At 44.6% G+C, this 10,508-nt stretch overlaps 1 protein-coding gene across 1 annotated transcript in view; it reads left to right on the top strand.

Annotated features, from left to right (window-relative positions):
- The first annotated feature begins 2,351 nt into the window (after window positions 1-2,351).
- The window catches only part of kis (chromodomain helicase DNA binding protein kismet), a 29,586-nt gene continuing 21,429 nt past the window's right edge, over window positions 2,352-10,508 (top strand). The window contains 1 exon segment of the mRNA XM_011495508.1: window positions 2,352-2,610. The gene's annotated coding sequence lies outside the window, so the exon portion shown is untranslated.

Below are 10,508 nucleotides of genomic sequence, written 5' to 3'. Positions count from 1 at the left end.
TATAATTTTGTACAGTGTTTGAAGCATTAGTTTATGGCAAAATTCTATTAAAGTATTTAAAAAGAATAAACATTAAAGTTTGAACAGTAATATATTATTTAATATATATTTAAATCAATAACAAATATAAAACAAAATTAATTATTGATAGAAAATTATGTTATTTAGTTATTCTTCCAGTTGAAAAATAAGTAATTTGTAGATTTTATCTTTGTCAATTAGTTAAGATTTAAAGTGTTTTATTTAAATATAAAATATTTGGAATGTATATATAATATTAAATGTATATAACAGTAAATGTATTGTGTATTGATTACTATTTATAATAAAACACGAAATCCTAAAAGTAATTGAAAACAAATTCTACACTTCTTGTTATACTTTGGAAATAATAATAATAAATCCCGCATCATTTGTATCTTAACATCAATATGTATATTATTATATTCTTAAGTATAGCGAAAGACAGAGATGTGAAATCACCAATCACTAAAAAAAAACCTACAAATATGACAATTAAAGTTTTTAATATAAAGCCAGTAGTTTTAGCAATATATCGGCTTTAAAGTTACGAAGTTAATGACCGTAATATGAAATTACTCGTTTTCTTAAGTATATATATATATATATATATATATATATATACATATACAAGTCAGTTATTCATACTTGTTTATAATCGATTCGGTAAATTATTACGATCGGCTATTAAAATACCGTATTCCATGCGAATTGAAATGTTTCGATGGCACGGCTTTTCTCTAGAAACAAGGACAAGTTTTACGGAAGTGAATGATTGAGAAGCGCCGAGTGCGCGAATGCGAGTAGGAAAGCCTTAATACACAGACAAGCTGATTACCGAGTACCGATTATAATCCATTGATAATCGACGGCTCTTTTTTCATTTAATCCGAGTGTTTCGTATGCCGCGCGTGTCATCGACGAATCAATGAAAATTGTCGTCTACGCATGCGCCAGCTTTCCCAAGTGCCGGGGCCCCGGAATCCGTAGGAGAAATATGCATTGCCGTTGAGACTGTGCCGTAGAGTATACCGTATAGCAAGGATTATAGCACTTGGGCAGGAAAGATGGCCGAGTAGTAGGAGCTTCCCCAATCCCCGGTACCGCTTCGTTGGTTCGCGTCGGCGTGTTAGTGCGTTCGTAGGCACATTTGTACGCACACAAATGTAAGAACTCTCCTAACGGCTCAGTTACTCCACTCCGCACGAACGAGGTGAACGTCATTTCCGCTTATCTCTGGGGACGCACAATGGAAGGAAACGAGTTGCCCGAGTGCAGATCACCCTGGAATCAGTATTTGTAAACCTGTCATTAGGCGAGGATGTATTGTGGTCGTAGTCGAGCCAAGTTACTCCGGACGCGATAAAGTTAAACTCGCGCGCTAATCGAGCGTCCAAACGAGTAAGTTTTCGCGAAAAGTAACCGACAAGATAAAAAGAGCTCGCGATTGAAGAAGAGTTTCTTGTGTTGCGCGAGTGCAAGTGCTCTTTTAGAAAGGAAAGATTTATCCTCAAGACGGAAGACGGATGTGCACTTCTTGGCAGTTTATGCTGGCTAGAAAAAGGTAAAGAAAACAGCAAATTTCCAGTGTTTTGCTCTGTCCTGTTGTATGTAGAGTGCTTGCCTCTATATGTGAGAACGGGTATGTGGTGCGTGCGAACGAATGTGCACGTCCAACTCGCGCGCGCGCGTGTGTGTGCATGCAGTTATACGAGGTAGTTGCGAGCAAGTACCACCATGTACATTTTTGCAGTGGCGAGCTCGAGAGAGAGAGAGAGAGAGAGTGAGATAGAGTGAGAGAGCGAGTAAGTGAGTGAGGGCGAGAGGGTGGGAGCGAGTGCGGCTGGGAGGATAGGAGGGTAGGAGAGAGAGAGAGAGAGAGAGAGAGAGAGAGAGAGAGACGCAAATACTTACTTGCTATACGATTTAAACATATGAAAACATTGAATTTACATTAAAGATAAAAATATATGAACACTTACATGTATCGACGAAACTTTCTACGCATGTTATACTAACGATAAGATGAGGAAGAGAGAGAGGGAGCGAAAGGTTAGGTTGGTGTCAGGATGAGAGTAGGGAAAAAAACGACAAATGTAAAAGGCGAGAGAATTCGGAAATCCCGGCGAGGGTATAGCGTACGCTCGCGTCGCCGGCTCGGACTCGCCGTAATCGATAAATTTTGGAGTTTTATCGCCGCGGTGCGTGTATGTCCCTGCGCGCTCTCCTTCCCGTGTGGCTTGAGGAAGCGAATACATAAGCAGGCAGAGAAAAAGAGAGGGCAAGAGCGAGCGATCGAATGAAAGAGGAAGGGAGGGAGGAAGAAACGAAGAAATGAGAAAACCGAACGGTCATGTGTCAACGTAACCTGCGTCGGCGGCATCGGCACGGTCGAGCTTAGGAGCAGCAGCAGCAGCAGCAGCAACGCCGCCTCTTCAGTAATTAACCAAACAAAATGGACACCGAGATAACAATTGAGCGAAAACCCGTCTGATTGTTTCGCATAAAAAAGGATCGACGCTCTCTCAAAAAGTGACTCACCCAGCCATCGCTCCATTTACACTTGCCGCACATTTTCCGTACAACGAGGTGATGTTTTTCTTGATTTTTTAAAATAAAAAAAAAAAAAGAACTATTACGAGAGGAGGGGGAAGCCAAGAAAACGGAAAAGAATAATTAATATACGATGAAATCTGACCACTGCCCCGTACATCGATCATCCGGGCGATTGGTCTCGCGACTTTTTCGCCCTTTTATCCCTTTCTTCCTAGATCGCAGGAGGTCGATCGAATTGCTTCTCTTTTACGGCAAATGCTAAACTCAACGAAGTGTCTTATATTTTTCATCGAACGGGGTCAGGTGTTGTGTATTGTATCTGCGTGTGCATAAATGTGTGTATGAGGTAGCGGCAGCGGTGGTGGTGGCTTGGCGAAGGGGAAGGGGAGGGGGATAGCTCTTTCGTTTCGAGCGCTCCTCCCGCACACATGAGTTTCGTTTCTCTTTCTTGGGTGAAACCGTTCCTTTTTTTCGGAGCAGCTTCCGCGTTCTCGATCGCTCTCGGGGAACGCTCGGCTTTTTGAAACGGTCTTTGGAAAGTAACCTACTATCTTCCGAGAAGTGAACGGACAAGTAGCAAAAATTTGTCTCGATTTAGATAATCGATGACAATTCCCAGTACATATGAATTTATCAACTTCTCGACGCGATGGATTCTTTATCTACCGAGAATTGTCCTTAAACATTTGCGTTACTTTCGTTGCGGTGTTACCGAAATAGATTCCAACCGCGAACCACGTCCCTATAAAACGCAGAAGCGTATCGAGCAGATTAAAGAGAAATATCAAATTTGAGCAATGCTGCATAGAGAATAGCCTGCTTGTCTTGGCTCCACATTGCAATAAACTGACTTCCAAGAAATCATAAAAGTATTTATTAGTATCTTGAATGATTGTGTAATGTTACAATTACTTGTTAATTGCATAAGTAATTTAAACGTGGAGCAGCAATATTTTTCATCCATTTTCGTGCATACAATTTATAATCAAAACTATTCAAGAACCTAGATACTGCGTTCTTATGTTTATAATTATTTCAATGCGAAACAAGATTCCGAGTTACTTTATTAATTGCTTTACGAAATGCTTTATATCTTATCTTCATCCAAATTCCATGAAATTTTATTGAAATATATATACATAAATTTTATGAAATTTTATAAAAATGCGATATTATGTTTAAAACGATTATTAGCCATTATACCATGATAAACGGTTGCGACATAAATTTGCAGACATAAATAACCATAGTAAACAAAAACAAAAAGCAAATAAATAAACTTAGACATTCATAAGTGACGTTGTCGCGTTATTTTTGTGATTGAACATTTGAAATAACCGACATTATATATACAATGTATGAAGTAAACGATAAGTAGGTAAATTGTAACCGATGGGGGAGAGCAATTTTTAACCGTTAGTGCGGTGATGGCTTGTGGGAGGGAAGGAGGGACAGAGAGAGAGAGAGAGAGAGAGAGAGAGGCGCGCGAAGCAGAGCCGGAGGATTGAAGTGGAAAAAGAGAATATTTGTGAAAAGGGAACGGAAGAGAATATCCAAGCCCGAGTATGTATTAAAAATGGCAAAAATACTTTGTGTATAAGTTGGCGTAATCTTTTTTTCTTCTTCTTTTTTCTCTCTCGTCCAAGCGAGAAGAGATATCAGTTGGGCAGCCTACACGTCCTCGCTACCTTACCTTTCATTCGCAGCACTCGCATAATACGTTGTGTAGGTATACGCGAGTGCAAGGGGCTTGTGTACTCGAAGAATCGCAGGATACGATTGGTTAATCAAGTATCCTGGCACTCGTGCCGCTGTATAAGGTAAAATCTGATTGGCTCTCTTTTCCGGTGTAATTTCGGCTCCGCCTCGCTATTACCAATTGCTTGTTCCGTCTTTAGTCGCGAGCGTGCTTAATACTTTACTTTATAAATGCGAGATATGTGCGTATGGGGAGACATTGTCGCAAGCGAACGCGCGACTTTGGTGTAGCGCCGCCGTTTTAAAATTCGCACTTAACGCGTACATGCACTCGCGCATTTGAGGTAGCACGCGTGTGCAGCGAGGCGCATTTGCCGGTATTTTACTTGTGCATCTCACCTTGCTCCTTGGTCAGCCTCAAAATGTGAATCCATGTAATTATAAAAGAACTGCTGTCGGGGGAAGAAGTGGGAAGTAATAAAATAATAAAATTTGTAGCACAACTAAATTTTTATTTCCAAGTATATTGTCGTTATTTATTAAACTTATACTTTAAGCTTTGTTTTTACTGTTTTTATCGTGCCACTAGAGAATATACTAGCGAGGGGGTGGAAGAGAGAGAGAGAGAGAGAGAGACAGAGAAGTTATCAACGCCTTAATAGATATACTCTTACTGGGAAAATGTTTATGGGAATAATTGTATGTGATAATAGTTGTAAGAAGTACGTATATTTGAGTTAGTCAATTTTTTTTACTGGAGTTTGAAATTTGCTAGTTTATAAATATTATCTCTAAAATAGTAATAATTATTGCATTTATTAAATGTATCATAATCAATTGTCAAGTCGTATAAAAATATGACGTATACATTTTAGGAATAAATTTAAGAGTCTTTAAGGATCTTTAGAAGTGCTCCAGTTTAAATTCATAAATGAAAGACTGACTTTTTAACGTTCGAAAAAATGTATGTAAAGCAGCGGTAAATTTCAAACGATTTATTTTTTCTTAACTCAATTGTCCATTGTTGTATCAACCAAGAGTAGCACAGTAACAATCGACTGAAGTCTAGTATGTTGACCTAAATAAGTTTTAGGACACAATCAAAATAATATTCAGGCTCGTTTAAAATCCAAATGCTGCTCCATTACTATGATTAGTTACGATCTATCATTGTATAAAGATTCAAGTGTTTAAATACTGTGGCAGATTTCATTGAGGAAAAATTTCTCGCGCATTTAGTGCTAAAAAAGTAGCCCGATTCCTTAATTTTCTAGGCATGTTTGAGTTTTTCGATAAAATTTTCATAGTCAATGTCAAGAACGTCTTGATAATAACATACTCGGACGATTCGTCGCTCTTCACGGATATACACCGAGATATCTGGCGTTTGCTCAGAAAAGTTCGGAAATTGGAGTGTAGGTGAACTGAATAATGTTTTAAAGAGTTCGTGACTCGACTCGGCAGATTTGTTCTCCTCTCTTTTGGTCTTTTTGGTGCTGCTGCAGCAGTAGCACGCACGCATGCACGCACGCGCGCTCGCGCTCACACGCGCAAATGTGTGTGGGCTCGAGTAGCTTGCGCGACTCGCGATTATGTCATCTTTTGTTTTATTTCTATTGGGCATTCTTGAAAGTTAGCTCGTATGCGAATTCGCACACCGCAATTACATGGCGCACACGAATGCGAGTATGTATGTACACATGTACACATGTATGCACGTGTAAGCTGATGAAATCACAAGAATACAAGCGTGGAACGAGAGAGAGAGAGAGAGAGAGAGAGAAAGATACGGAAGGTCAGACATCGGTGTCCGCGCATTTCCTACGATATTCTAGAATGTTCCTCTTACTTCTTTCGCTCCTCCGTAGGGCGTTTCGGTGCCAGGTGCTTTGTGTTTTGTTTCATCGCAACTGAAACCCTAAACCTTTCTCTTCACTCCCCTTCTCTTTTCTTACTCTTCTTATTGCAACTTATCGTCTTTAAAATAAAGCTACACTCTACTTTTACTATACGCGAATCTTTTAATATCATATCTTTGGGAATTTAACTTGGATCATCGGTTGTTTACATTCTGTATGATAAATTTTACGTTATATGTTTGTTTCTCAAGCATTTAATAAATGTTATTTTATTTCTTGATGTTATTGTTATTGTCGTTGTCAACATTGCTATTATTGTTATTATTGTCATTGATCTTTAGCGTTGCTTATTAGAGTCTTTTAAACCTTGAATTCTTTGTAGTATCTTAAAAGGTTTACTAATCACTGTGTGGCGTCTTATTCTCGAAACCCAAAATAAATTAATCTTTAAGCGGTCGCGTGCAGCCTATAAGCTTCCAAGTCATTAATCACAATTTTAAGGTTTCAGTTTAACAATAAGTTTGAAAATATAATTATTGCATAAAACGAAAAAATGACGTCTCGAATTAACGAATCGATTTCTCGAACAGCTTTCAGCATTGTACAGGCACTACTGGCGCATCATTGCATACAAGATGACGAAACTCTGGTGCGTTGATCCTTGATAGCTTTGGAACGAAGATTAAAAGGCTAAAAAAACGCGAGGCAAAGGATGACAGGTGTTTGGTCAAGTCCAACATTTTTTGAGCATTATACAAACGCTGCATATTTTAAATGCAGTTATTTATTTTCCTAGCCATCATGTAATCCTTATCTCATATTTATTCAGATATTGGCTAATATAGGAGAGTGAATGAGAAAGAGAGAGAGAGAGAGAGAGAGAGAGAGAGAGCAGCGGGTGGAAGAATGATTGGTAGATGGAGAGTATCGACGAAGCAGAGAAAAAAAAGGGAGAAAAATGAGCAGCTGTCACGAAAATGTTTATAATTGCGAGTGGCTGTCGCAGCCGAAAATAAGCATCGATCGGCGCTTCCATGCGCGCGACGCGAATCGTCGTTGCTCGGTGCATCTAGATAAAAATGCTTTAAAAAAGGGCAAATAAATAAACGTAATACAAAGAGTCGCGGGTGGAAGTGGGGCGAAATGGGGCGGCGTGCGGCGGACGGTGGGCGGTGGGCGACTGGCGGCCGGAGGGGAAGGAACTCGGGGGCTTACGGCCTTTCGGCATCGGCAATTTCTCGCGCTTCTCCTGTGTGGCGCGTGCGGGCATGCACACACGCACACGCCGTATGCACGTACGTGTCGGCACATCCACAGGCAAAGGCCGAACGAACGGCTTCCAGGCGCGCATATTCGTACGAGAAACGATCGCGCGAGATAAAATGACGACTAGAGCGAAGCATCGCGGCCGAGGCGAACGAAGAGGAGAGTAGTAGTTCGTACGTGCGTGTAGCGCGCGTTCGCTGATATTTCGCCATGGCGTCTCTCTACACTTCTCTCCCTTGTTCTCGTTTTGTCGTGGTGGCATCGGAAAACGAGTAAATGTATATATGTATAAGCGCGACGAGATGCCGATGTGAAAGAGCGCGCGCCACGGCGTCGCTCATCTCTCTCTCTCTCTTCTCCGCCGCCCCCTCCCTGCCTTCTTCCCATGAACGCGCGTGTACGTATGTATGCGTGTATCTGTCCGTCTCCATCACTCCCACTTGGTCGAGCGTCCATCCGGTTCCTCCTGGCGTACCTCTGCCCTTTGTCAATCTTTGGGATAATCGCGATACGCGGCTGGCTCCCCTCCCCTATTATATATGTGTACATGTAGCATGCGCTTAGGCGAAAGGAGAACGTCCGTGCAAGCGAATTGGGTGTAGTGTCGGTCCGTGAACTGGTAGTAGCAGCAATAGTCGTTGTAATAGCATTAGGTGGGTAGTACAACTAGTCTAGTAGTAGAATTAGTAGTGATAGTAGTGTTAGCGATAGCAGCGGCGTTAATAGTAGTAGTAATAGTAGTATATTCGAAGCTCAAAAAGTTCACTACGGCACCCATATCCCGACCGCGAATAATAGCGGTCGCGGATGCCTTCCGTACGCAGTACGGATGCCCGTAGCACGTAACTCTGCACTCCTTTGAGACGGGGACGGAGGAGTTCCTCTTCGAGGAGGGCTGCCGCCTATTGCTTTCCCCCCGTCTCACTCCGCTCCGCTTCCCTTTCCCCTCGTCATCTCATCCCACCTCTCGCTCTCTTCCGTATAACCGGCATATGCGAACACACATACGTGTGTATTCGCGTATGTGCACGTGTACCCAGCAGGTCGTGCATATCCCGTTGATTGTGTAGCCGTCGCCGCTGCCGTCGGCCTCCTCTTCGTCATCGTCTTCGTCCTCCTCCTCGTTATCGTCATCATCGTCGTCATCGTCGGGGGAGTCGTCGTTGTCATCGTCGTCGCACCCGTCGCGTCGGGCGAGTAGCAGTCGAACCTAACTGTGTATGAGTGCGTACGATGCTGACGCATGTGAATACGAATGTACATATGCACGAGCTTGAGGATCATGGTGGGGGAGCTCGGCCGCTCCGGGTATAAAAAAGACAGAAAAGAGCGGCTAAAGAGGGAGAGAGAGGAGGAAAGGCGTGCGCGCGTTTCGGAGCTGGGCCAGGAGAGGGAGAGAGAAGCGAGAAAAGAGAAAGCCGCGGCTCTCGGTGAGACAGAGCGCGGGAAAAGGGTGGTGTGAGTGGTCGCTCGCGCGCGTCATGTATATATAAAAAGGGAAAAGAGAGAAACAGCTGTAGAAAAACGAGATGTGTGGATGAGAAAAGGAGAGAGCCGTGTAGGAGAGCAACAGAGATGCGCGTGGAATGATTCGGACCACGCTTGCACCTCGCTGCCGATCCTCTCTCCTTCTTTCTCGTTCTCTCCACTTCTCTTGGTTGCCGCTACCCGCTCTTTCGCGTGCGGCTACCAGAAGGTGGCTTGCTCGGCCAACCACGAGAGAGGAAGGGAGCGAGCGATGGAACGAGAGGGGCGGAAGGGAGAGGGAGAGAGACAGACAGAGGTTAGCGGGCTCAGGAACTAGGAAGAGTCGAATAGCGCGGAACAGAAAGAGGTGGAGGAGGAGGAGGAAGAGGAGGAGGTGATCGTTCTGTCTTCTCTTTTTCCTCTTTCTCGCGTCCGTTTGGAAAACGCAGAGCGCGTACTCACGTACACTTGGGAGCACGACGGCAACTAACCGTCGTCTAGTGTGAGCGACAGCGATAGTATACGCGAGGATACACCGTACAGGCGGCCGTGGCCGGCCCGGTCGCAGGATACGCAGCCAGGCGGCGCAAAGAACGGGAGGAGAGGCGGTGGTGGCGTTGACGGTGGCGGTAACGGCGGTGACGACGACGACCGTGACGACCGCGACGACCGCGACGACCGCGACGACGACGACGGACGCACACCACGACCTTCGTTGAATCGCGGGGCTGCTGTCGAACAGTGACGAGGACGAGGCGAACGCCGCATATCGAGCGTTGCACGATCGCGAGCGAGCCCTCACGCGCGCGCCCGCGTGTATATATATATATATATATATGCATGCATGGGTGTGTGCGTGTGTACTCGCGCGCGGGTTCGTAGTGTACGAGGCGCGGGCGCTCGCATGTGTTGGGTCGTACTCGCGCGTGTGTCGTGGGGCCAAGGCGCGATAATGGCGTAGGGCCACCGTTCACTGTTGTGTCCTCCCGTCGTCGAGCGCGTCGCCCTCCGTGACTCGGGTGCGCGCGCGCGACTCTTCACCCTCGCTCCCTCGTCCTGCTCCGATCGGCGCTCGACATCTCTCCCTCTTGCGATATCTCTTCTCTCTCTCTCTTTGTCTCTCCCTTCCTCCCTCCCTCTTTTGCTTTCTAATCCCATGCTGGCTCCTCAACGCCACCGCAAGGACGGCCGCCGGACGCGACGATGAGCTCCACCACGAGGAGGAGGGATTCCAGCGTACATGAGTAAGACTTCCATTCTGCTTGAATTTAAAAATGGTTATTCCGTTAATTGCGATATCTGTCTCGCGCGGGTAGAGGGGCGAGCGATTGCTGCCCTTCCCGGTTTGCCCCCTCCGTATGGAAAAGCAGCAGGAGGAAGCCGAGGAAGAACTGCCTCGAGTCGTGCTCGTAATTACGTCAGGCGTCGTCGTGCAGCCCGTCTTTTTTCGAGTAGCAGCCGTGTCTCTTGAAGTTACTTATATGCTTTTTCGATTCCCCTTCTATTCCTCCTCGCTTAGTCTTCTTTATTATCTTTCCGCTATCTCGGCCTCACTCCATCTCCGATTCTCTCTCTCTCTCTCCCTCTCCCTCTCCGTCTCTCCGTCACACACAACCACAGAGAATCATGAACGTTCTCTTG

This window comes from Ceratosolen solmsi, unplaced genomic scaffold (assembly GCF_000503995.2).
Source record: "Ceratosolen solmsi marchali unplaced genomic scaffold, CerSol_1.0 scaffold1, whole genome shotgun sequence".
NCBI classification, from domain to species: domain Eukaryota; kingdom Metazoa; phylum Arthropoda; class Insecta; order Hymenoptera; family Agaonidae; genus Ceratosolen; species Ceratosolen solmsi.
The sequence above is the reverse complement of the archived record's forward strand: the minus strand, read 5'-3'. Positions and strand labels throughout refer to the sequence as shown.